The sequence below is a fragment of the Camelus bactrianus genome, chromosome 4, assembly GCF_048773025.1.
Source record: "Camelus bactrianus isolate YW-2024 breed Bactrian camel chromosome 4, ASM4877302v1, whole genome shotgun sequence".
Taxonomy (NCBI): domain Eukaryota; kingdom Metazoa; phylum Chordata; class Mammalia; order Artiodactyla; family Camelidae; genus Camelus; species Camelus bactrianus.
This window is the reverse complement of record NC_133542.1, coordinates 4,501,797-4,528,234: the sequence shown is the minus strand read 5'-3', so window position 1 is coordinate 4,528,234 and position 26,438 is coordinate 4,501,797.

Genomic DNA, 26,438 nt, shown 5'->3' with positions numbered 1-26,438 from the left:
CTTGGTGCTAGATGGACGAACGTCTCTCCACCTGCTCAGTTCTGAGAGATAAGTGTGTGTGAAAGCCGTAATTCACCTAGCTTGTAGGGAACACAAAGTTTCTTTTCAGTTGCAAAATCCACTCCATCCATATATATGGGGAGGAACTAGCTCCAACTCGGTTTTACAGGGAAAACTGCAGGAACTTCATACCGGCACTAGGAAACAGACTGAGAAAGCAGAGAAAAAGTGACTCCTGCAAACCGTTCCCTTGGTGCTAGATGAAGGAACGTCTCTCCACTTGCTCAGTTCTGATACATAAGTGTATGTGAAAGCCGTCCTTCACCTAGCTTGTTGGGAACAGAAAGTTTCTTTTAAGTTGCAAACTCCATTTTGTACATATATATGGGGAGGTACTAGATCCAACTCGGTTTTACAGTGAAAACTGCAGGAACTTCAAACCGGCACTAGGAAACAGACTGAGAAAGCAGAGAAAAAGTGTCTCCTGCAACCCGTTCCCTTGGTGCTAGATGAACGAACGTCTCTCCTCTTGCTCAGTTCTGAGAAATAAGTGTGTGTGAAAGCCGTCTTTCACCTAGCTTGTTGGGAACACAAAGTTTGTTTTCAGTTGCAAACTCCATTCCATACATATATATGGGGAGGTACTAGCTCCAACTCGGGTTTACAGTGAAATTGCAGGAACTTCAACCCGGCACTAGGAAACAGACTGAGAAAGCAGAGAATTAGTGTCTCCTGCAACCCGTTCCCTTGGTGCTAGATGAACGAACGTCTCTCCACCTGCTCGGTTCTGAGAGATAAGTCTGTGTGAAAGCCGTCCTTCACCTAGCTTGTTGGGAACACAAAGTTTCTTTTCAGTTGCAAACTCCACTCCATCCATATATATGGGGAGTTACTAGCTCCAACTCGGTTTTACAGTGAAAACTGCAGGAACTTCAAACCGGCACTAGGAAACAGACTGAGAAAGCAGAGAAAAAGTGTCTCCTGCTACCCGTTCCCTTGCTACTAGATGAACGAACGTCTCTCCACTTGCTCAGTTCTGAGGGATAAGTGTATGTGAAAGCCGTCCTTCACCTAGCTTGTTGGGAACAGAAAGTTTCTTTTCAGTTGCAAACTCCATTTTATACATATATATGGGGACGTATTAGCTCCAACTCGGTTTTACAGTGAAAACTGCAGGAACTTCAAACCGGCACTAGGAAACAGACTGAGAAAGCAGAGAAAAAGTGTCTCCTGCAACCCGTTCCCTTGGTGCTAGATGAACGAACGTCTCTTCACCTGCTCAGTTCTGAGAGATAAGTGTGTGTGAAAGCCGCCCTTCACCTAGCTTGTTGGGAACACATAGTTTCTTTTCAGTTGCAAACTCCACTCCATCCATATATATGGTGAGGTACTAGCTCCAACTCAGTTTTACAGTGAAAACTGCAGGAACTTCAAACTGGCACTAGGAAAGAGACTGAGAAAGCAGAGAAAAAGTGTCTCCTGCAAACCGTTCCCTTTGTGCTAGATGAACGAACGTCTCTCCACTTGCTCAGTTCTGAGAGATAAGTGTGTGTGAAAGCCGTCCTTCACTTAGCTTGTTGGGAACTCAAAGTTTCTTTTCAGTTTCAAACTCCTTTCCATACATATATATGGGGAGGTACAAGCTCCAACTCGGTTTTACAGTGAAAACTGCAGGAACTTCAAACTGGCACTAGCAAACAGACTGAGAAAGCAGAGAAAAAGTGTCTCTTGCAATCCGTTCCCTTGGTGATAGATGAACGAATGTCTCTCCACCTGCTCAGTTCTGAGAGATAAGTGTTTGTGAAAGCCGTCCTTCACCTAGCTTGTTGGGAACACAAAGTTTCTTTTCTGTTGCAAACTCCACTCCATCCATATATATGGGGAGGAACTAGCTCCAACTCGGTTTTACAGTGAAAACTGCAGGAACTTCAAACCGGCACTAGGAAACAGACTGAGAAAGCAGAGAATTAGTGTCTCCTGCAACCCGTTCCCTTGGTGCTAGATGAACGAACGTCTCTCCACCTGCTCAGTTCTGAGAGATAAGTCTGTGTGAAAGCCGTCCTTCACCTAGCTTGATGGGAACACAAAGTTTCTTTTCAGTTGCAAACTCCACTCCATCTATATATATGGGGAGTTACAAGCTCCAACTCGGTTTTACAGTGAAAACTGCAGGAACTTCAAACCGGCACTAGGAAACAGAGTGAGAAAGCAGACAAAAAGTGTCTCCTGCAACCCGTTCCCTTGGTGCTATATGAACGAACGTCTCTCCTCTTGCTCAGTTCTGAGAAATAAGTGTGTGTGAAAGCCGTCCTTCACCTAGCTTGTTGGGAACACAAAGTTTCCTTTCAGTTGCAAACTCCACTCCATCCATATATATGGGGAGGTACTAGCTCCAACTCGGGTTTACAGTGAAATTGCAGGAACTTCAAACCGGCACTAGGAAACAAACTGAGAAAGCAGAGAAAAAGTGTCTCCTGCAACCCGTTCCCTTTGTGCTAGATGAACGAACGTCTATCCACTTGCTCAGTTCTGAGAGATAAGTGTGTTTGAAAGCCGTCCTTCACCTAGCTTGTTGGGAACACAAAGTTACTTTTCAGTTTCAAACTCCATTCCATACATATATATATGGGGAGGTACTAACTCCACCTCGGTTTTACAGTGAAAACTGCAGGATCTTCAAACCGGCACTAGGAAACGGACTGAGAAAGCAGAGAAATAGTGTCTCCTGCAACCCGTTCCCTTGGTGCTAGATGGACGAACGTCTCTCCACCTGCTCAGTTCTGAGAGATAAGTGTGTGTGAAAGCCGTAATTCACCTAGCTTGTAGGGAACACAAAGTTTCTTTTCAGTTGCAAAATCCACTCCATCCATATATATGGGGAGGAACTAGCTCCAACTCGGTTTTACAGGGAAAACTGCAGGAACTTCATACCGGCACTAGGAAACAGACTGAGAAAGCAGAGAAAAAGTGACTCCTGCAAACCGTTCCCTTGGTGCTAGATGAAGGAACGTCTCTCCACTTGCTCAGTTCTGATACATAAGTGTATGTGAAAGCCGTCCTTCACCTAGCTTGTTGGGAACAGAAAGTTTCTTTTAAGTTGCAAACTCCATTTTGTACATATATATGGGGAGGTACTAGCTCCAACTCGGTTTTACAGTGAAAACTGCAGGAACTTCAAACCGGCACTAGGAAACAGACTGAGAAAGCAGAGAAAAAGTGTCTCCTGCAACCCGTTCCCTTGGTGCTAGATGAACGAACGTCTCTTCACCTGCTCAGTTCTGAGAGATAAGTGTGTGTGAAAGCCGCCCTTCACCTAGCTTGTTGGGAACACAAAGTTTCTTTTCAGTTGCAAACTCCACTCCATCCATATATATGGGGAGGTACTAGCTCCAACTCGGTTTTACAGTGAAAACTGCAGGAACTTCAAACCGGCACTAGGAAACAGACTGAGAAAGCAGAGAAAAAGTGGCCCCTGCAACCCGTTCCCTTGGTGCTAGATGAACGAACGTCTCTCCACTTGCTCATTTCTGAGAGATAAGTGTGTGTGAAAGCCGTCCTTCACCTAGCTTGTTGGGAACACAAAGTTTCTTTTCAGTTGCAAACTCCATTCCATACATATATATGGGGAGGTACTAGCTCCAACGCGGTTTTACAGTGAAAACTGCAGGAACTTCCAACCGGCACTAGGAAACATACTGAGAAAGCAGAGAAAAAGTGTCTCCTGCAACCCATTCCCTTGGTGCTAGATGAACGAACTTCTCTCCACTTGCTGTGTTCTGAGAGATAAGTGTGTGTGAAAGCCGTCCTTCACCTAGCTTGTTGGGAACACAAAGTTTCTTTTCTGTTGCAAACTCCACTCCATCCATATATATGGGGAGGAACTAGCTCCAACTCGGTTTTACAGTGAAAACTGCAGGAACTTCAAACCGGCACTAGGAAACAGACTGAGAAAGCAGAGAATTAGTGTCTCCTGCAACCCGTTCCTTTGGTGCTAGATGAACGAACGTCTCTCCACCTGCTCAGTTCTGAGAGATAAGTCTGTGTGAAAGCCGTCCTTCACCTAGCTTGATGGGAACACAAAGTTTCTTTTCAGTTGCAAACTCCACTCCATCCATATATATGGGGAGTTACTAGCTCCAACTCGGTTTTACAGTGAAAACTGCAGGAACTTCAAACCGGCACTAGGAAACAGAGTGAGAAAGCAGAGAAAAAGTGTCTCCTGCAACCCGTTCCCTTGGTGCTAGATGAACGAACGTCTCTCCTATTGCTCAGTTCTGAGAAATAAGTGTGTGTGAAAGCCGTCCTTCACCTAGCTTGATGGGAACACAAAGTTTCTTTTCAGTTGCAAACTCCACTCCATCCATATATATGGGGAGGTACTATCTCCAACTCTGGTTTACAGTGAAATTGCAGGAACTTCAAACCGGCACTAGGAAACAGACTGAGAAAGCAGAGAAAAAGTGTCTCCTGCAAACCGTTCATTTTGTGCTAGATGAACGAACGTCTCTCCACTTGCTCAGATCTGAGAGATAAGTGTGTGTGAAAGCCGTCCTTCACCTAGCTTGTTGGGAACACAAAGTTTCTTTTCAGTTGCAAACTCCACTCCATCCATATATATGGGGAGGTACTAGCTCCAACTCGGGTTTACAGTGAAATTGCAGGAACTTCAAACCGGCACTAGGAAACACACTGAGAAAGCAGAGAAATAGTGTCTCCTGCAACCCTTTCCCTTGGTGCTAGATGAACGAACGTCTCTCCATTTGCTCAGTTCTGAGAAATAAGTGTGTGTGTAAGCCGTCCTTCACCTAGCTTGTTGGGAACACAAAGTTTCTTTTCAGTTGCAAACTCCACTCCATCCATATGTATGGGGAGGTACTAGCTCCAACTCGGGTTTACAGTGAAATTGCAGGAACTTCAAAACGGCACTAGGAAACAAACTGAGAAAGCAGAGAAAAAGTGTCTCCTGCAACCCGTTCCCTTTGTGCTAGATGAACGAACGTCTCTCCACTTGCTCAGTTCTGAGAGATAAGTGTGTTTGAAAGCCGTACTTCACCTAGCTTGTTGGGAACACAAAGTTTCTTTTCAGTTTCAAACTCCATTCCATACATATATATATGGGGAGGTACTAACTCCAACTCGGTTTTACAGTGAATACTGCAGGATCTTCAAACCGGCACTAGGAAACAGACTGAGAAAGCAGAGAAAAAGTGTCTCCTGCAAACCGTTCCCTTGGTGCTAGATGGACGAACGTCTCTCCACCTGCTCAGTTCTGAGATATAAGTGTGTGTGAAAGCCGTAATTCACCTAGCTTGTAGGGAACACAAAGTTTCTTTTCAGTTGCAAACTCCACTCCATCCATATATATGGGGAGGAACTAACTCCAACTCGGTTTTACAGTGAAAACTCCAGGAACTTCAAACCGGCACTAGGAAACAGACTGAGAAAGCAGAGAAAAAGTATCTCCTGCAACTCGTTCCCTTGGTGCTAGATGAACGAACGTCTCTCCACTTGCTCAGTTCTGAGACATAAGTGTATGTGAAAGCCGTCCTTCCCCCTGCTTGTTGGGAACAGAAAGTTTCTTTTCAGTTGCAAACTCCATTTTATACATATATATGGGGAGGTATTAGCTCCAACTCGGTTTTACAGTGAAAACTGCAGGAACTTCAAACCGGCACTAGGAAACAGACTGAGAAAGCAGAGAAAAAGTGTCTCCTGCAACCCGTTCCATTGGTGCTAGATGAACGAACGTCTCTTCACCTGCTCAGTTCTGAGAGATAAGTGTGTGTGAAAGCCGCCCTTCACCTAGCTTGTTGGGAACACAAAGTTTCTTTTCAGTTGCAAACTCCACTCCATCCATATATATGGGGAGGTACTAGCTCCAACTCAGTTTTACAGTGAATACTGCAGGAACTTCAAACTGGCACTAGGAAACAGACTGAGAAAGCAGAGAACAAGTGTCTCCTGCAACCCGTTCCCTTGGTGCTAGATGAACGAACGTCTCTCCACTTGCTCAGTTCTGAGAGATAAGTGTGTGTGAAAGCCGTCCTTCACCTAGCTTGTTGGGAACTCAAAGATTCTTTTCAGTTTCAAACACCTTTCCATACATATATATGGGGAGGTACAAGCTATAACTCGGTTTTACAGTGAAAACTGCAGGAACTTCAAACCGGCACTAGGAAACAGACTGAGAAAGCAGAGAATTAGTGTCTCCTGCAACCCGTTCCCTTGGTGCTAGATGAACGAACGTCTCTCCACCTGCTCAGTTCTGAGAGATAAGTCTGTGTGAAAGCCGTCCTTCACCTAGCTTGATGGGAACACAAAGTTTCTTTTCAGTTGCAAACTCCACTCCATCCATATATATGGGGAGGAACTAGCTCCAACTCGGTTTTACAGTGAAAACTGCAGGAACTTCAAACCGGCACTAGGAAACAGAGTGAGAAAGCAGAGAAAAAGTGTCTCCTGCAACCCGTTCCCTTGGTGCTAGATGAACGAACGTCTCTCCTCTTGCTCAGTTCTGAGAAATAAGTGTGTGTGAAAGCCGTCCTTCACCTAGCTTGTTGGGAAAACAAAGTTTCTTTTCAGTTGCAAACTCCACTCCATCCATATATATGGGGAGGTACTAGCTCCAATTCGGGTTTACAGTGAAATTGCAGGAACTTCAACCCGGCACTAGGAAACAGACTGAGAAAGCAGAGAAAAAGTGTCTCCTGCAAACCGTTCCCTTTGTGCTAGATGAAAGAACGTCTCTCCACTTGCTCAGATCTGAGAGATAAGTGTGTGTGAAAGCCGTCCTTCACCTAGCTTGTTGGGAACACAAAGTTTCTTTTCAGTTGCAAACTCCACTCCATCCATATATATGGGGAGGTACTAGCTCCAAATCGGGTTTACAGTGATATTGCAGGAACTTCAAACCGGCACTAGGAAACAAACTGAGAAAGCAGAGAAAAAGTGTCTCCTGCAAAGCGTTCCCTTTGTGCTAGATGAACGAACGTCTCTCCACTTGCTCAGTTCTGAGAGATAAGTGTGTGTGAAAGCCGTCCTTCACCTAGCTTGTTGGGAACTCAAAGTTTCTTTTCAGTTTCAAACACCTTTCCATACATATATATGGGGAGGTACAAGCTCCAACTCGTTTTTACAGTGAAAACTGCAGGAAATTCAAACTGGCACTAGCAAACAGACTGAGAAAGCAGAGAAAAAGTGTCTCTTGCAATCCGTTCCCTTGGTGATAGATGAACGAATGTCTCTCCACCTGCTCAGTTCTGAGAGATAAGTGTGTGTGAAAGCCGTCCTTCACCTAGCTTGTTAGGAACACAAAGTTTCTTTTCTGTTGCAAACTCCACTCCATCCATATATATGGGGAGGAACTAGCTCCAAATCGGTTTTACAGTGAAAACTGCAGGAACTTCCAACCGGCACTAGGAAACAGACTGAGAAAGCAGAGAATTAGTGTCTCCTGCAACCCGTTCCCTTGGTGCTAGATGAACGAACGTCTCTCCACTTGCTCAGATCTGAGAGATAAGTGTGTGTGAAAGCCGTCCTTCACCTAGCTTGTTGGGAACACAAAGTTTCTTTTCAGTTGCAAACTCCATTCCATACATATATATGGGGAGGTACTAGCTCCAACGCGGTTTTACAGTGAAAACTGCAGGAACTTCCAACTGGCACTAGGAAACATACTGAGAAATCAGACAAAAAGTGTCTCCTGCAACCCGTTCCCTTGGTGCTAGATGAACGAACTTCTCTCCACTTGCTCAGTTCTGAGAGATAAGTGTGTGTGAAAGCCGTCCTTCAACTTGCTTGATGGGAACACAAAGTTTCTTTTCAGTTGCAAACTCAATTCCATACATATATATGGGGAGGTACAAGCTCCAACTCGGTTTTACAGTGAAAACTGCAGGAACTTCTAACTGGCACTAAGAAACACACTGAGAAAGCAGAGAAAATGTGTCTCCTGCAACCCGTTCCCTTGGTGCTAGATGAACGAACGTCTCTCCACCTGCTCAGTTCTGAGAGATAAGTGTGTGTGAAAGCCGTACTTCACCTAGCTTGTTGGGAAGACAAAGATTCTTTTCAGTTGCAAACTCCATTCCATCCATATATATGGGAAGGTACTAGCTCCAACTCTGTTTGACAGTGAAAACTACAGGAACTTCAAACCGGCACTAGGAAACAGACAGAGAAAGCAGATAAAAAGTGTCTCCTGCAACCCGTTCCATTGGTGCTAGATGAACGAACGTCTCTCCACTTGCTCAGTTCTGAAAGATAAGTGTGTGTTAAAGCCGTCCTTCATATAGCTTGTTGGGAACACAAAGTTTCTTTTCAGTTTCAAACTCCATTCCATACATATATATGGGGAGGTACAAGCTCCAACTCGGTTTGACAGTGAAAACTGCAGGAACTTCAAACCGGCACTAGGAAACAGACTGAGAAAGCAGAGAAAAAGTGTCTCATGCAACCCGTTCCCTTGGTGCTAGATGAATGAACGTATCTCCACTTGCTCAGTTCTGAGAGATAATTGTGTGTGAAAGCCGTCCTTCAGCTAGCTTGTTGGGAACACAAAGTTTCATTTCAGTTGCAAACTCCACTCCATACCTATATATGGGGAGGTACTAGCTCCAACTCGGTTTTACAGTGAAAACTGCAGGAACTTCAAACCGGCACTAGGAAACAGACTGAGAAAGCAGAGAAAAAGTATCTCCTGCAACTCGTTCCCTTGGTGCTAGATGAACGAACGTCTCTCCACTTGCTCAGTTCTGAGACATAAGTGTATGTGAAAGCCGTCCTTCCCCCTGCTTGTTGGGAACAGAAAGTTTCTTTTCAGTTGCAAACTCCATTTTATACATATATATGGGGAGGTATTAGCTCCAACTCGGTTTTACAGTGAAAACTGCAGGAACTTCAAACCGGCACTAGGAAACAGACTGAGAAAGCAGAGAAAAAGTGTCTCCTGCAACCCGTTCCATTGGTGCTAGATGAACGAACGTCTCTTCACCTGCTCAGTTCTGAGAGATAAGTGTGTGTGAAAGCCGCCCTTCACCTAGCTTGTTGGGAACACAAAGTTTCTTTTCAGTTGCAAACTCCACTCCATCCATATATATGGGGAGGTACTAGCTCCAACTCAGTTTTACAGTGAATACTGCAGGAACTTCAAACTGGCACTAGGAAACAGACTGAGAAAGCAGAGAAAAAGTGTCTCCTGCAACCCGTTCCCTTGGTGCTAGATGAACGAACGTCTCTCCACTTGCTCAGTTCTGAGAGATAAGTGTGTGTGAAAGCCATCCTTCACCTAGCTTGTTGGGAACTCAAAGATTCTTTTCAGTTTCAAACACCTTTCCATACATATATATGGGGAGGTACAAGCTATAACTCGGTTTTACAGTGAAAACTGCAGGAACTTCAAACCGGCACTAGGAAACAGACTGAGAAAGCAGAGAATTAGTGTCTCCTGCAACCCGTTCCCTTGGTGCTAGATGAACGAACGTCTCTCCACCTGCTCAGTTCTGAGAGATAAGTCTGTGTGAAAGCCGTCCTTCACCTAGCTTGATGGGAACACAAAGTTTCTTTTCAGTTGCAAACTCCACTCCATCCATATATATGGGGAGGAACTAGCTCCAACTCGGTTTTACAGTGAAAACTGCAGGAACTTCAAACCGGCACTAGGAAACAGAGTGAGAAAGCAGAGAAAAAGTGTCTCCTGCAACCCGTTCCCTTGGTGCTAGATGAACGAACGTCTCTCCTCTTGCTCAGTTCTGAGAAATAAGTGTGTGTGAAAGCCGTCCTTCACCTACCTTGTTGGGAAAACAAAGTTTCTTTTCAGTTGCAAACTCCACTCAATCCATATATATGGGGAGGTACTAGCTCCAATTCGGGTTTACAGTGAAATTGCAGGAACTTCAACCCGGCACTAGGAAACAGACTGAGAAAGCAGAGAAAAAGTGTCTCCTGCAAACCGTTCCCTTTGTGCTAGATGAACGAACGTCTCTCCACTTGCTCAGATCTGAGAGATAAGTGTGTGTGAAAGCCGTCCTTCACCTAGCTTGTTGGGAACACAAAGTTTCTTTTCAGTTGCAAACTCCACTCCATCCATATATATGGGGAGGTACTAGCTCCAAATCGGGTTTACAGTGATATTGCAGGAACTTCAAACCGGCACTAGGAAACAAACTGAGAAAGCAGAGAAAAAGTGTCTCCTGCAAAGCGTTCCCTTTGTGCTAGATGAACGAACGTCTCTCCACTTGCTCAGTTCTGAGAGATAAGTGTGTGTGAAAGCCGTCCTTCACATAGCTTGTTGGGAACTCAAAGTTTCCTTTCAGTTTCAAACTCCTTTCCATACATATATATGGGGAGGTACAAGCTCCAACTCGTTTTTACAGTGAAAACTGCAGGAAATTCAAACTGGCACTAGCAAACAGACTGAGAAAGCAGAGAAAAAGTGTCTCTTGCAATCCGTTCCCTTGGTGATAGATGAACGAATGTCTCTCCACCTGCTCAGTTCTGAGAGATAAGTGTGTGTGAAAGCCGTCCTTCACCTAGCTTGTTAGGAACACAAAGTTTCTTTTCTGTTGCAAACTCCACTCCATCCATATATATGGGGAGGAACTAGCTCCAAATCGGTTTTACAGTGAAAACTGCAGGAACTTCCAACCGGCACTAGGAAACAGACTGAGAAAGCAGAGAATTAGTGTCTCCTGCAACCCGTTCCCTTGGTGCTAGATGAACGAACGTCTCTCCACTTGCTCAGATCTGAGAGATAAGTGTATGTGAAAGCCGTCCTTCACCTAGCTTGTTGGGAACACAAAGTTTCTTTTCAGTTGCAAACTCCATTCCATCCATATATATGGGGAGGTACTAGCTCCAACTCGGGTTTACAGTGTAATTGCAGGAACTTCAAACCAGCACTAGGAAACAAACTGAGAAAGCAGAGAAAAAGTGTCTCCTGCAACCCGTTCCCTTTGTGCTAGATGAACGAACGTCTCTCCACTTGCTCTGTTCTGAGAGATAAGTGTGTTTGAAAGCCGTCCTTCACCTAGCTTGTTGGGAACACAAAGTTTCTTTTCAGTTTCAAACTCCATTCCATACATATATATATGGGGAGGTACTAACTCCAACTCGGTTTTACAGTGAAAACTGCAGGATCTTCAAACCGGCACTAGGAAACAGACTGAGAAAGCAGAGAAAAAGTGTCTCCTGCAACCCGTTCCCTTGGTGCTAGATGAACGAACGTCTCTTCACCTGCTCAGTTCTGAGAGATAAGTGTGTGTGAAAGCCGCCCTTCACCTAGCTTGTTGGGAACACAAAGTTTCTTTTCAGTTGCAAACTCCACTCCATCCATATATATGGGGAGGTACTAGCTCCAACTCGGTTTTACAGTGAAAACTGCAGGAACTTCAAACCGGCACTAGGAAACAGACTGAGAAAGCAGAGAAAAAGTGTCTCCTGCAACCCGTTCCCTTGGTGCTAGATGAACGAACGTCTCTCCACTTGCTCAGTTCTGAGAGATAAGTGTGTGTGAAAGCCGTCCTTCACCTAGCTTGTTGGGAACACAAAGTTTCTTTTCAGTTGCAAACTCCATTCCATACATATATATGGGGAGGTACTAGCTCCAACGCGGTTTTACAGTGAAAACTGCAGAAACTTCCAACTGGCACTAGGAAACATACTGAGAAAGCAGACAAAAAGTGTCTCCTGCAACCCGTTCCCTTGGTGCTAGATGAACGAACTTCTCTCCACTTGCTCAGTTCTGAGAGATAAGTGTGTGTGAAAGCCGTCCTTCAACTTGCTTGATGGGAACACAAAGTTTCTTTTCAGTTGCAAACTCAATTCCATACATATATATGGGGAGGTACAAGCTCCAACTCGTTTTTACAGTGAAAACTGCAGGAAATTCAAACTGGCACTAGCAAACAGACTGAGAAAGCAGAGAAAAAGTGTCTCTTGCAATCCGTTCCCTTGGTGATAGATGAACGAATGTCTCTCCACCTGCTCAGTTCTGAGAGATAAGTGTGTGTGAAAGCCGTCCTTCACCTAGCTTGTTAGGAACACAAAGTTTCTTTTCTGTTGCAAACTCCACTCCATCCATATATATGGGGAGGAACTAGCTCCAAATCGGTTTTACAGTGAAAACTGCAGGAACTTCCAACCGGCACTAGGAAACAGACTGAGAAAGCAGAGAATTAGTGTCTCCTGCAACCCGTTCCCTTGGTGCTAGATGAACGAACGTCTCTCCACTTGCTCAGATCTGAGAGATAAGTGTATGTGAAAGCCGTCCTTCACCTAGCTTGTTGGGAACACAAAGTTTCTTTTCAGTTGCAAACTCCATTCCATCCATATATATGGGGAGGTACTAGCTCCAACTCGGGTTTACAGTGTAATTGCAGGAACTTCAAACCAGCACTAGGAAACAAACTGAGAAAGCAGAGAAAAAGTGTCTCCTGCAACCCGTTCCCTTTGTGCTAGATGAACGAACGTCTCTCCACTTGCTCTGTTCTGAGAGATAAGTGTGTTTGAAAGCCGTCCTTCACCTAGCTTGTTGGGAACACAAAGTTTCTTTTCAGTTTCAAACTCCATTCCATACATATATATATGGGGAGGTACTAACTCCAACTCGGTTTTACAGTGAAAACTGCAGGATCTTCAAACCGGCACTAGGAAACAGACTGAGAAAGCAGAGAAAAAGTGTCTCCTGCAACCCGTTCCCTTGGTGCTAGATGAACGAACGTCTCTTCACCTGCTCAGTTCTGAGAGATAAGTGTGTGTGAAAGCCGCCCTTCACCTAGCTTGTTGGGAACACAAAGTTTCTTTTCAGTTGCAAACTCCACTCCATCCATATATATGGGGAGGTACTAGCTCCAACTCGGTTTTACAGTGAAAACTGCAGGAACTTCAAACCGGCACTAGGAAACAGACTGAGAAAGCAGAGAAAAAGTGTCTCCTGCAACCCGTTCCCTTGGTGCTAGATGAACGAACGTCTCTCCACTTGCTCAGTTCTGAGAGATAAGTGTGTGTGAAAGCCGTCCTTCAACTTGCTTGATGGGAACACAAAGTTTCTTTTCAGTTGCAAACTCAATTCCATACATATATATGGGGAGGTACAAGCTCCAACTCGGTTTTACAGTGAAAACTGCAGGAACTTCAAACTGGCACTAAGAAACACAATGAGAAAGCAGAGAAAATGTGTCTCCTGCAACCCGTTCCCTTGGTGCTAGATGAACGAACGTCTCTCCAACTGCTCAGTTCTGAGAGATAAGTGTGTGTGAAAGCCGTACTTCACCTAGCTTGTTGGGAAGACAAAGATTCTTTTCAGTTGCAAACTCCATTCCATCCATATATATGGGAAGGTACTAGCTCCAACTCTGTTTGACAGTGAAAACTACAGGAACTTCAAACCGGCACTAGGAAACAGACAGAGAAAGCAGATAAAAAGTGTCTCCTGCAACCCGTTCCATTGGTGCTAGATGAACGAACGTCTCTCCACTTGCTCAGTTCTGAAAGATAAGTGTGTGTTAAAGCCGTCCTTCATATAGCTTGTTGGGAACACAAAGTTTCTTTTCAGTTGCAAACTCCATTCCATACATATATATGGGGAGGTACAAGCTCCAACTCGGTTTGACAGTGAAAACTGCAGGATCTTCAAACCGGCACTAGGAAACAGACTGAGAAAGCAGAGAAAAAGTGTCTCATGCAACCCGTTCCCTTGGTGCTAGATGAATGAACGTATCTCCACTTGCTCAGTTCTGAGAGATAATTGTGTGTGAAAGCCGTCCTTCAGCTAGCTTGTTGGGAACACAAAGTTTCATTTCAGTTGCAAACTCCACTCCATACCTATATATGGGGAGGTACTAGCTCCAACTCGGTTTTACAGTGAAAACTGCAGGAACTTCAAACCGGCACTAGGAAACAGACTGAGAAAGCAGAGAAAAAGTTTCTCCTGCAACCCGTTCCCTTGGTGCTAGATGAACGAACGTCTCTCCACTTGCTCAGTTCTGAGAGATAAGTGTGTTTGAAAGCCGTCCTTCAACTAGCTTGTTGGGAACACAAAGTTTCTTTTCAGTTGCAAACTCCATTCCATACATATATATGGGGAGGTAGAAGCTCCAACTCTGTTTTACAGTGAAAACTGCAGGAACTTCAAACCGGCACTAGGAAACAGACTGAGAAAGCAGAGAAAAAGTGTCTCCTGCAACCCGTTCCCTTGGTGCTAGATGAACGAACGTCTCTCCACCTGCTCAGTTCTGAGAGATAAGAGTGTGTGAAAGCCGTACTTCACCTAGCTTGTTGGGAAGACAAAGATTCTTTTCAGTTGCCAACTCCATTCCATCCATATATATGGGAAGGTACTAGCTCCAACTCTGTTTGACAGTGAAAACTACACGAACTTCAAACCGGCACTAGGAAACAGACAGAGAAAGCAGATAAAATGTGTCTCCTGCAACCCGTACCATTGGTGCTAGATGAACGAACGTCTCTCCACTTGCTCAGTTCTGAGAGATAAGTGTGTGTGAAAGCCGTCCTTCAGCTAGCTTGTTGGGAACACAAAGTTTCATTTCAGTTGCAAACTCCACTCCATAGATATATATGGGGAGGTACTAGCTCCAACTCGGTTTTACAGTGAAAACTGCAGGAACTTAAAACCGGCACTAGGAAACAGACTGAGAAAGCAGAGAAAAAGTGTCTCCTGCAACCCGTTCCCTTGGTGCTAGATGAACGAACGTCTCTCCTATTGCTCAGTTCTGAGAGATAAGTGTGTGTGAAAGCCGTCCTTCACCTAGCTTGTTGGGAACACAAAGTTTCTTTTCAGTTGCAAACTCCATTCCATACATATATATGGGGAGGTACTAGCTCCAACTCGGTTTTACAGTGAAAACTGCAGGAACTTCAAACCGGCACTAGGAAACAGACTGAGAAAGCAGAGAAAAAGTGTCTCCTGCAACACGTTCCCTTGGTGCTAGATGAACGAACGTCTCTCCACTTGCTCAGTTCTGAGAGATAAATGTGTGTGAAAGCGGTCCTTCAACTAGCTTGTTGGGAACACAAAGTTTCTTTTCAGTTGCAAACTCCATTCCATACATATATATGGGGAGGTACTAGCTCCAACACTGTTTTACAGTGAAAACTGCAGGAACTTAAAACCGGCACTAGGAAACAGACTGAGAAAGCAGAGAAAAAGTGTCTCCTGCAACCCGTTCCCTTGGTGCTAGATGAACGAACGTCTCTCCACCTGCTCAGTTCTGAGAGATTAGTGTGTGTGAAAGCCGTACATCACCTAGCTTGTTGGGAACACAAAGTTTCTTTTCAGTTGCAAACTCCACTCCATCCATATATATGGGGAGGTAAAAGCTCCAACTCGGGTTTACAGTGAAACTGCAGGAAATTCAAACCGGCACTAGGAAACAGACTGAGAAAGCAGAGAAAAATTGTCTCCTGCAAACCGTTCCCTTTGTGCTAGATGAACGACCGTCTCTCCACTTGCTCAGATCTGAGAGATAAGTGTGTGTGAAAGCCGTCCTTCACCTAGCTTGTTGGGAACACAAAGTTTCTTTTCAGTTTCAAACTCCATTCCATACATATATATATGGGGAGGTACTAACTCCAACTCGGTTTTACAGTGAAAACTGCAGGATCTTCAAACCGGCACTAGGAAACAGACTGAGAAAGCAGAGAAAAAGTGTCTCCTGCAACCCGTTCCCTTGGTGCTAGATGAACGAACGTCTCTTCACCTGCTCAGTTCTGAGAGATAAGTGTGTGTGAAAGCCGCCCTTCACCTAGCTTGTTGGGAACACAAAGTTTCTTTTCAGTTGCAAACTCCACTCCATCCATATATATGGGGAGGTACTAGCTCCAACTCGGTTTTACAGTGAAAACTGCAGGAACTTCAAACCAGCACTAGGAAACAGACTGAGAAAGCAGAGAAAAAGTGTCTCCTGCAACCCGTTCCCTTGGTGCTAGATGAACGAACGTCTCTCCACTTGCTCAGTTCTGAGAGATAAGTGTGTGTGAAAGCCGTCCTTCACCTAGCTTGTTGGGAACACAAAGTTTCTTTTCAGTTGCAAACTGCATTCCATACATATATATGGGGAGGTACTAGCTCCAACGCGGTTTTACAGTGAAAACTGCAGGAACTTCCAACTGGCACTAGGAAACATACTGAGAAAGCAGACAAAAAGTGTCTCCTGCAACCCGTTCCCTTGGTGCTAGATGAACGAACTTCTCTCCACTTGCTCAGTTCTGAGAGATAAGTGTGTGTGAAAGCCGTCCTTCAACTAGCTTGATGGGAACACAAAGTATCTTTTCAGTTGCAAACTCAATTCCATACATATATATGGGGAGGTACAAGCTCCAACTCGGTTTTACAGTGAAAACTGCAGGAACTTCAAACTGGCACTAAGAAACACACTGAGAAAGCAGAGAAAATGTGTCTCCTGCAACCCGTTCCCTTGGTGCTAGATGAACGAACGTCTCTCCACCTGCTCAGTTCTGAGAGATAAGTGTGTGTGAAAGCCGTACTTCACCTAGATTGTTGGGAAGACAAAGATTCTTTTCAGTTGCAAACTCCATTCCATCCATATATATGGGAAGGTACTAGCTCCAACTCTGTTTGACAGTGAAAACTACAGGAACTTCAAACCGGCACTAGGAAACAGACAGAGAAAGCAGAGAAAAAGTGTCTCCTGCCACCCGTTCCCTTGGTGCTAGATGAACGAACTTCTCTCCACTTGCTCAGTTCTGAGAGATAAGTGTGTGTGAAAGCCGTCCTTCAACTAGATTGATGGGAACACAAAGTTTCTTTTCAGTTGCAAACTCAATTCCATACATATATATGGGGTGGTACAAGCTCCAACTCGGTTTTACAGTGAAAACTGCAGGAACTTCAAACCGGCACTAGGAAACACACTGAGAAAGCAGAGAAAATGTGTCTCCTGCCACCCGTTCCCTTGGTGCTAGATGAACGAACGTCTCTCCACTTGCTCAGTTCTGAGAGATAAGTGTGTGTGAAAGCCGTCCTTCAACTTGCTTGTTGGGAACACAAAGTTTCTTTTCAGTTGCAAACTCTATTCCATACATATATATGGGGAGGTAGAAGCTCCAACTCTGTTTTACAGTGAAAACTGCAGGAACTTCAAACCGGCACTAGGAAACAGACTGAGAAAGCAGAGAAAAAGTGTCTCATGCAACCCGTTCCCTTGGTGCTAGATGAATGAACGTATCTCCACTTGCTCAGTTCTGAGAGATAAGTGTGTGTGAAAGCCGTCCTTCAGCTAGCTTGTTGGGAACACAAAGTTTCATTTCAGTTGCAAACTCCACTCCATACCTATATATGGGGAGGTACTAGCTCCAACTCGGTTTTACAGTGAAAACTGCAGGAACTTCAAACCGGCACTAGGAAACAGACTGAGAAAGCAGAGAAAAAGTTTCTCCTGCAACCCGTTCCCTTGGTGCTAGATGAACGAACGTCTCTCCACTTGCTCAGTTCTGAGAGATAAGTGTGTGTGAAAGCCGTCCTTCAGCTAGCTTGTTGGGAACACAAAGTTTCTTTTCAGTTGCAAACTCCACTCCATCCATATATATGGGGAGGTAGAAGCTCCAACTCTGTTTTACAGTGAAAACTGCAGGAACTTAAAACCGGCACTAGGAAACAGACTGAGAAAGCAGAGAAAAAGTGTCTCCTGCAACCCGTTCCCTTGGTGCTAGATGAACGAACGTCTCTCCACCTGCTCAGTTCTGAGAGATTAGTGTGTGTGAAAGCCGTACATCACCTAGCTTGTTGGGAACACAAAGTTTCTTTTCAGTTGCCAACTCCACTCCATCCATATATATGCGGAGGTACTAGCTCCAACTCGGTTTTACAGTGAAAACTGCAGGAACTTCAAACCGGCACTAGGAAACAGACTGAGAAAGCAGAGAAAAAGTGTCTCCTGCAAACCGTTCCCTTGGTGCTAGATGAAGAACGTCTCTCCACTTGCTCAGTTCTGAGAGATAAGTGTGTGTGAAAGCCGTCCTTCACCTAGCTTGTTGGGAACACAAAGTTTCTTTTCAGTTGCAAACTCCATTCCATACATATATATGGGGAAGTACTAGCTCCAACGCGGTTTTACAGTGAAAACTGCAGGAACTTCCAACCGGCACTAGGAAACATACTGAGAAAGCAGACAAAAAGTGTCTCCTGCAACCCGTTCCCTTGGTGCTGGATGAACGAACTTCTCTCCACTTGCTCAGTTCTGAGAGATATGTGTGTGTGATGCCGTCCTTCACCTAGCTTGATGGGAACACAAAGTTTCTTTTCAGTTGCAAACTCAATTCCATACATATATATGGGGAGGTACAAGCTCCAACTCGGTTTTACAGTGAAAACTGCAGGAACTTCAAACCGGCACTAGGAAAGACACTGAGAAAGCAGAGAAAATGTGTCTCCTGCCACCCGTTCCCTTGGTGCTAGATGAACGAACGTCTCTCCACCTGCTCAGTTCTGAGAGATAAGTGTGTGTGAAAGCCGTCCTTCAACTTGCTTGTTGGGAACACAAAGTTTCTTTTCAGTTGCAAACTCCATTCCATACATATATATGGGTAGGTAGAAGCTCCAACTCTGTTTTACAGTGAAAACTGCAGGAACTTCAAACCGGCACTAGGAAACAGACTGAGAAAGCAGAGAAAAAGTGTCTCCTGCAACCCGTTCCCTTGGTGCTAGATGAACGAACGTCTCTCCACCTGCTCAGTTCTGAGAGATAAGTTTGTGTGAAAGCCGTACTTCACCTAGCTTGTTGGGAAGACAAAGATTCTTTTCAGTTGCAAACTCCATTCCATCCATATATATGGGAAGGTACTAGCTCCAACTCTGTTTGACAGTGAAAACTACAGGAACTTCAAACCGGCACTAGGAAACAGACAGAGAAAGCAGATAAAAAGTGTCTCCTACAACCCGTTCCATTGGTGCTAGATGAACGAACGTCTCTCCACTTGCTCAGTTCTGAAAGATAAATGTGTGTTAAAGCCGACCTTCATCTAGCTTGTTGGGAACACAAAGTTTCTTTTCAGTTTCAAACTCCATTCCATACATATATATGGGTAGGTACAAGCTCCAACTCGGTTTTACAGTGAAAACTGCAGGAACTTCAAACCGGCACTAGGAAACAGACTGAGAATGTAGAGAAAAAGTTTCTCATGCAACCCGTTCCCTTGGTGCTAGATGAATGAACGTATCTCCACTTGCTCAGTTCTGAGAGATAAGTGTGTGTGAAAGCCGTCCTTCAGCTAGCTTGTTGGGAACACAAAGTTTCATTTCAGTTGCAAACTCCACTCCATACATATATATGGGGAGTTACAAGCTCCAACTCGGTTTAACAGTGAAAACTGCAGGAACTTAAAACCGGCACTAGGATACAGACTGAGAAAGCAGAGAAAAAGTGTCTCCTGCAACCCGTTCCCTTGGTGCTAGATGAACGAACGTCTCTCCACTTGCTCAGTTCTGAGAGATAAGTGTGTGTGAAAGCCGTCCTTCACCTAGTTTGTTGGGAACATAAAGTATCTTTTCAGTTGCAAAATCCACTCCATCCATATATATGGGGAGGTACTAGCTGCAACTCGGTTTTACAGTGAAAACTGCAGGAACTTCAAACCGGCACTAGGAAACAGACTGAGAAAGCAGAGAAATAATGTCTCCTGCAACCCGTTCCCTTAGTGCTAGATGAACGAACGTCTCTCCACCTGCTCAGTTCTGAGAGATAAGTGTGTGTGAAAGCCGTCCTTCACCTAGCTTGTTGGGAACACAAAGTTTCTTTTCAGTTGCAAACTCCACTCCAACCATATATATGGGGAGGTATTAGCTCCAACTCTTTTTGACAGTGAAATCTGCAGGAACTTCAAACCGGCACTAGGAAACAGACAGAGAAAGCAGAGGAATAGTCTCTCCTGCAACCCGTTCCCTTGGTGCTAGATGAAAGAACGTGTCTCCACTTGCTCAGTTCTGAGAGATAAGTGTGTGTGAAAGCCGTCCTTCTGATAGCTTGTTGGGAATACAAAGTTTCTTTTCAGTTTCAAACTCCATTCCATACATATATATGGGGAGGTACAAGCTACAACTCGGTTTTACAGTGAAAACTGCAGGAACTTCATACAGGCACTAGGAAAAAGACTGAGATAGCAGAGAAAAAGTGTCTCCTGCAACCCGTTCCCTTGGTGCTAGATGAACGAACGTCTCACCACCTGCTCAGTTCTGAGAGATAAGTCTGTGTGAAAGCCGTCCTTCAACTTGCTTGTTGGGAACACAAAGTTTCTTTTCAGTTGCAAACTCCATTCCATACATATATATGGGGAGGTACAAGCTCCAACTCGGTTTTACAGTGAAAACTGCAGGAACTTCAAACCGGCACTAGGAAACATACTGAGAAAGCAGAGAAAAAGTGTCTCCTGCAACCCGTTCCCTTGGTGCTAGATGAACGAACGTAACTCCACTTGCTCAGTTCTGAGAGATAAGTGTGTGTGAAAGCCGTCCTTCAGCTAGCTTGTTGGGAACACAAAGTTTCTTTTCAGTTGCAAACTCCACTCCAACCATATATATGGGGTGGTAGTAGCTCCAAATCTGTTTGACAGTGAAATCTGCAGGAACTTCAAACCGGCACTAGGAAACAGACAGAGAAAGCAGAGAAAAAGTCTCTCCTGCAACCCGTTCCCATGGTGCTAGTTGAACGAACGTCTCTCCACTTGCTCAGTTCTGAGAGATAAGTGTGTGTGAAAGCCTTCCTTCAGATAGCTTGTTGGGAACACAAAGTTTCTTTTCAGTTTCAAACTCCATTCCATACATATACATGGGGAGGTACAAGCTACAACTCGGTTTTACTGTGAAAACTGCAGGAACTTCATACAGGCACTAGGAAACAGACTGAGAAAGCAGAGAAAAAGTGTCTCCTGCAACCCGTTCCCTTGGTGCTAGATGAACGAACGTCTCTCCACTTGCTCAGTTCTGAGAGATATGTGTGTGTGAAAGCCGTCCTTCAGCTAGCTTGTTGGGAACACAAAGTTTCTTTTCAGTTGCAAACTCCATTCCATACATATATATGGGGAGGTACAAGCTCCAACTCGGTTTTAAAGTGAAAACTGCAGGAACTTCAAAACGGCACTAGGAAACAGACTGAGAAAGCAGAGAAAATGTGTCTCCTGCAACCCGTTCCCTTGGTGCTAGATGAACGAACGTCTCTCCACCTGCTCAGTTCTGAGAGATAAGTGTGTGTGATAGCCGAACTTCATCTATCTTGTAGGGAACACAAAGTTTCTTTTCAGTTGCAAACTCCACTCCATCCATATATATTGGGAGGAACTAGCTCCAACTCGGTTTTACAGTGAAAACTGCAGGAACTTCAAACCGGCACTAGGAAACAGAATGAGAAAGCAGAGAATTAGTGACTCCTGCAACCCGTTCCCTTGGTGCTAGATGAACGAACGTCTCTCCACCTGCTCAGTTCTGAGAGATAAGTCTGTGTGAAAGCCGTCCTTCACCTTGTTTGTTGGGAACACAAAGTTTCTTTTCAGTTGCAAACTCCACTCCATCCATATATATGGGGAGTTACTAGCTCCAACTCAGTTTTACAGTGAAAACTGCAGGAACTTCAAACCGGCACTAGGAAACAGACTGAGAAAGAAGAGAAAAAGTGTCTCCTGCAACCCGTTCCCTTGGTGCTAGATGAACGAACGTCTCTCCACTTGCTCAGTTCTGATAAATAATTGTGTGTGAAAGCCGTCCTTCACCTTGCTTGTTGGGAACACAAAGTTTCTTTTCAGTTGCAAACTCCACTCCATCCATATATATGGGGAGGTACTAGCTCCAACTCGGGTTTTCAGTGAAATTGCAGGAACTTCAAACCGGCACTAGGAAACAAACTGAGAAAGCAGAGAAAAAGTGTCTCCTGCAACCCGTTCCCTTTGTGCTAGATGAACGAACGTCTCTCCACTTGCTCAGTTCTAAGAGATAATTGTGTTTGAAAGCCGTCCTTCACCTAGCTTGTTGGGAACACAAAGTTTCTTTTCAGTTTCAAACTCCATTCCCTACATGTATATATGGGGAGGTACAAACTCCAACCCGGTTTTACAGTGAAAACTGCAGGATCTTCAAACCGGCACTAGGAAACAGACTGAGAAAGCAGAGAAAAACTGTCTCCTGCAACCCGTTCCCTTGGTGCTAGATGGACGAACGTCTCTCCACCTGCTCAGTTCTGAGAGATATATGTGTTTGAAAGCCTTAATTCACCTAGCTTGTAGGGAACACAAAGTTTCTTTTCAGTTGCAAACTCCACTCCATCCATATATATGGGGAGGAACTAGCTCCAACAAGGTTTTACAGTGAAAACTGCAGGAACTTCAAACCGGCACTACGAAACAGACTGAGAAAGCAGAGAAAAAGTGTCTCCTGCAAACCGTTCCCTTGGTGCTAGATGAACGAACGTCTCTCCACTTGCTCAGTTCTGAGAGATAAGTGTGTGTGAAAGCCGTCCTTCACCTAGCTTGCTGGGAACACAAAGTTTCTTTTCAGTTGCAAACTCCATTCCATACATATATATGGGGAGGTACAAGCTCCAACTCGGTTTTACAGTGAAAACTGCAGGAACTTCAAACAGGCACTAGGAAACAGACTGAGAAAGCAGAGAAAATGTGTCTCCTGCAACCCGTTCCCTTGGTGCTAGATGAACGAACGTCTCTCCACCTGCTCAGTTCTGAGAGATAAGTGTGTGTGAAAGCCGAACTTCACCTATCTTGTAGGAAACACAAAGTTTCTTTTCAGTTGCAAACTCCACTCCATCCATATATATGGGGAGGAACTAGCTCCAACTCGGTTTTACAGTGAAAGCGGCAGGAACTTCAAACCGGCACTAGGAAACAGACTGAGAAAGCAGAGAATTAGTGTCTCCTGCAACCCGTTCCCTTGGTGCTAGATGAACGAACGTCTCTCCACCTGCTCAGTTCTGAGAGATAAGTCTGTGTGAAAGCCGTACTTCACCTAGCTTGTTGGGAACACAAAGTTTCTTTTCAGTTGCAAACTCCACTCCATCCATATATATGGGGAGTTACTAGCTCCAACTCGGTTTTACAGTGAAAACTGCAGGAACTTCAAACCGGCACTGGGAAACAGACTGAGAAAGCAGAGAAAAAGTGTCTCCTGCAACCCGTTCCCTTGGTGCTAGATGAACGAACGTCTCTCCACTTGCTCAGTTCTGAGAAATAAGTGTGTGTGAAAGCCGACCTTCACCTTGCTTGTTGGGAACACAAAGTTTCTTTTCAGTTTCAAACTCCATTCCATACATATATATATGGGGAGGTACTAACTCCAACTCGGTTTTACAGTGAAAACTGCAGGATCTTCAAACCGGCACTAGGAAACAGACTGAGAAAGCAGAGCAAAAGTATCTCCTGCATCCCGTTCCCTTGGTGCTAGGTGGACGAAAGTCTCTCCACCTGCTCAGTTCTGAGAGATAAGTGTGTGTGAAAGCCTTAATTCACCTAGCTTGTAGGGAACACAAAGTTTCTTTTCAGTTGCAAACTCCACTCCATCCATATATATGGGGAGGAACTAGCTCCAACTCGGTTTTACAGTGAAAACTGCAGGAACTTCAAACCGGCACTAGGAAACAGAATGAGAAAGCAGAGAAAAAGTGTCTCCTGCAACCCGTTCCCTTGGTGCTAGATGAACGAACGTCTCTCCACTTGCTCAGTTCTGAGAGATAAGTGTATGTGAAAGCCGTCCTTCACCTTGCTTGTTGGGAACAGAAAGTTTCTTTTCAATTGCAAACTCCATTTTATACATATATATGGGGAGGTATTAGCTCCAACTCGGTTTTACAGTGAAAACGGCAGGAACTTCAAACCGGCACTAGGAAACAGACTGAGAAAGCAGAGCAAATGTGTCTCCTGCAACCCGTTCCCTTGGTGCTAGATGAACGAATGTCTCTCCACCTGCTCAGTTCTGAGAGATGAGTGTGTGTGAAAGCCGTACTTCACCTAGCTTGTTGGGAACACAAAGTTTCTTTTCAGTTGCAAACTCCACTCCATCCATATATATGGGGAGGTAATAGCTCCAACTCGGTTTTACAGTGAAAACTGCAGGAACTTCAAACTGGCACTAGGAAACAGACTGAGAAAGCAGAGAAAAAGTGTCTCTTGCAAACCTTACCCTTGGTGCTAGATGAACGAACGTCTCTCCACTTGCTCAGTTCTGAGAGATAAGTGTGTGTGAAAGCCGTACTTCACCTAGCTTGTTGGGAACACAAAGTTTCTTTTCAGTTGCAAACTCCATTCCATACATATATATGGGGAGGTACAAGCTCCAAATCGGTTTTACAGTGAAAACTGCAGGAACTTCAAACCGGCACTAGGAAACAGACTGAGAAAGCAGAGAAAATGTGTCTCCTGCAACCCGTTCCCTTGGTGCTAGATGAACGAACGTCTCTCCACCTGCTCAGTTCTGAGAGATAAGTGTGTGTGATAGCCGAACTTCATCTATCTTGTAGGGAACACAAAGTTTCTTTTCAGTTGCAAACTCCACTCCATCCATATATATTGGGAGGAACTAGCTCCAACTCGGTTTTACAGTGAAAACTGCAGGAACTTCATACCGGCACTAGGAAACAGACTGAGAAAGCAGAGAATTAGTGACTCCTGCAACCCGTTCCATTGGTGCTAGATGAACGAACGTCTCTCCACCTGCTCAGTTCTGAGAGATAAGTGTGTGTGAAAGCCGTCCTTCACCTAGCTTGTTGGGAACACAAAGTTTCTTTTCAGTTGCAAACTCCATTCCATACATATATATGGGGAGGTACAAGCTCCAACTCGGTTTTACAGTGAAAACTGCAGGAACTTCAAACAGGCACTAGGAAACAGACTGAGAAAGCAGAGAATTAGTGTCTCCTGCAACCCGTTCCCTTGGTGCTAGATGAACGAACGTCTCTCCACCTGCTCAGTTCTGAGAGATAAGTCTGTGTGAAAGCCGTACTTCACCTAGCTTGTTGGGAACACAAAGTTTCTTTTCAGTTGCAAACTGCAATCCATCCATATATATGGGGAGTTACTAGCTCCAACTCGGTTTTACAGTGAAAACTGCAGGAACTTCAAACCGGCACTGGGAAACAGACTGAGAAAGCAGAGAAAAAGTGTCTCTTGCAACCCGTTCCCTTGGTGCTAGATGAACGAACGTCTCTCCACTTGCTCAGTTCTGAGAAATAAGTGTGTGTGAAAGTCGACCTTCACCTTGCTTGTTGGGAACACAAAGTTTCTTTTCAGTTTCAAACTCCATTCCATACATATATATATGGGTAGGTACTAGCTCCAACTCGGTTTTACAGTGAAAACTGCAGGATCTTCAAACCGGCACTAGGAAACAGACTGAGAAAGCAGAGCAAAAGTATCTCCTGCATCCCGTTCCCTTGGTGCTAGGTGGACGAAAGTCTCTCCACCTGCTCAGTTCTGAGAGATAAGTGTGTGTGAAAGCCTTAATTCACCTAGCTTGTAGGGAACACAAAGTTTCTTTTCAGTTGCAAACTCCACTCCATCCATATATATGGGGAGGAACTAGCTCCAACTCGGTTTTACAGTGAAAACTGCAGGAACTTCAAACCGGCACTAGGAAACAGACTGAGAAAGCAGCGAAAAAGTGTCTCCTGCAACCCGTTCCCTTGGTGCTAGATGAACGAACGTCTCTCCACTTGCTCAGTTCTGAGAGATAAGTGTATGTGAAAGCCGTCCTTCACCTTGCTTGTTGGGAACAGAAAGTTTCTTTTCAATTGCAAACTCCATTTTATACATATATATGGGGAGGTATTAGCTCCAACTCGGTTTTACAGTGAAAACGGCAGGAACTTCAAACCGGCACTAGGAAACAGACTGAGAAAGCAGAGCAAATGTGTCTCCTGCAACCCGTTCCCTTGGTGCTAGATGAACGAATGTCTCTCCACCTGCTCAGTTCTGAGAGATGAGTGTGTGTGAAAGCCGTCCTTCACCTAGCTTGTTGGGAACACAAAGTTTCTTTTCAGTTGCAAACTCCACTCCATCCATATATATGGGGAGGTAATAGCTCCAACTCGGTTTTACAGTGAAAACTGCAGGAACTTCAAACTGGCACTAGGAAACAGACTGAGAAAGCAGAGAAAAAGTGTCTCTTGCAAACCTTACCCTTGGTGCTAGATGAACGAACGTCTCTCCACTTGCTCAGTTCTGAGAGATAAGTGTGTGTGAAAGCCGTACTTCACCTAGCTTGTTGGGAACACAAAGTTTCTTTTCAGTTGCAAACTCCATTCCATACATATATATGGGGAGGTACAAGCTCCAAATCGGGTTTACAGTGAAAACTGCAGGAACTTCAAACCGGCACTAGGAAACAGACTGAGAAAGCAGAGAAAATGTGTCTCCTGCAACCCGTTCCCTTGGTGCTAGATGAACGAACGTCTCTCCACCTGCTCAGTTCT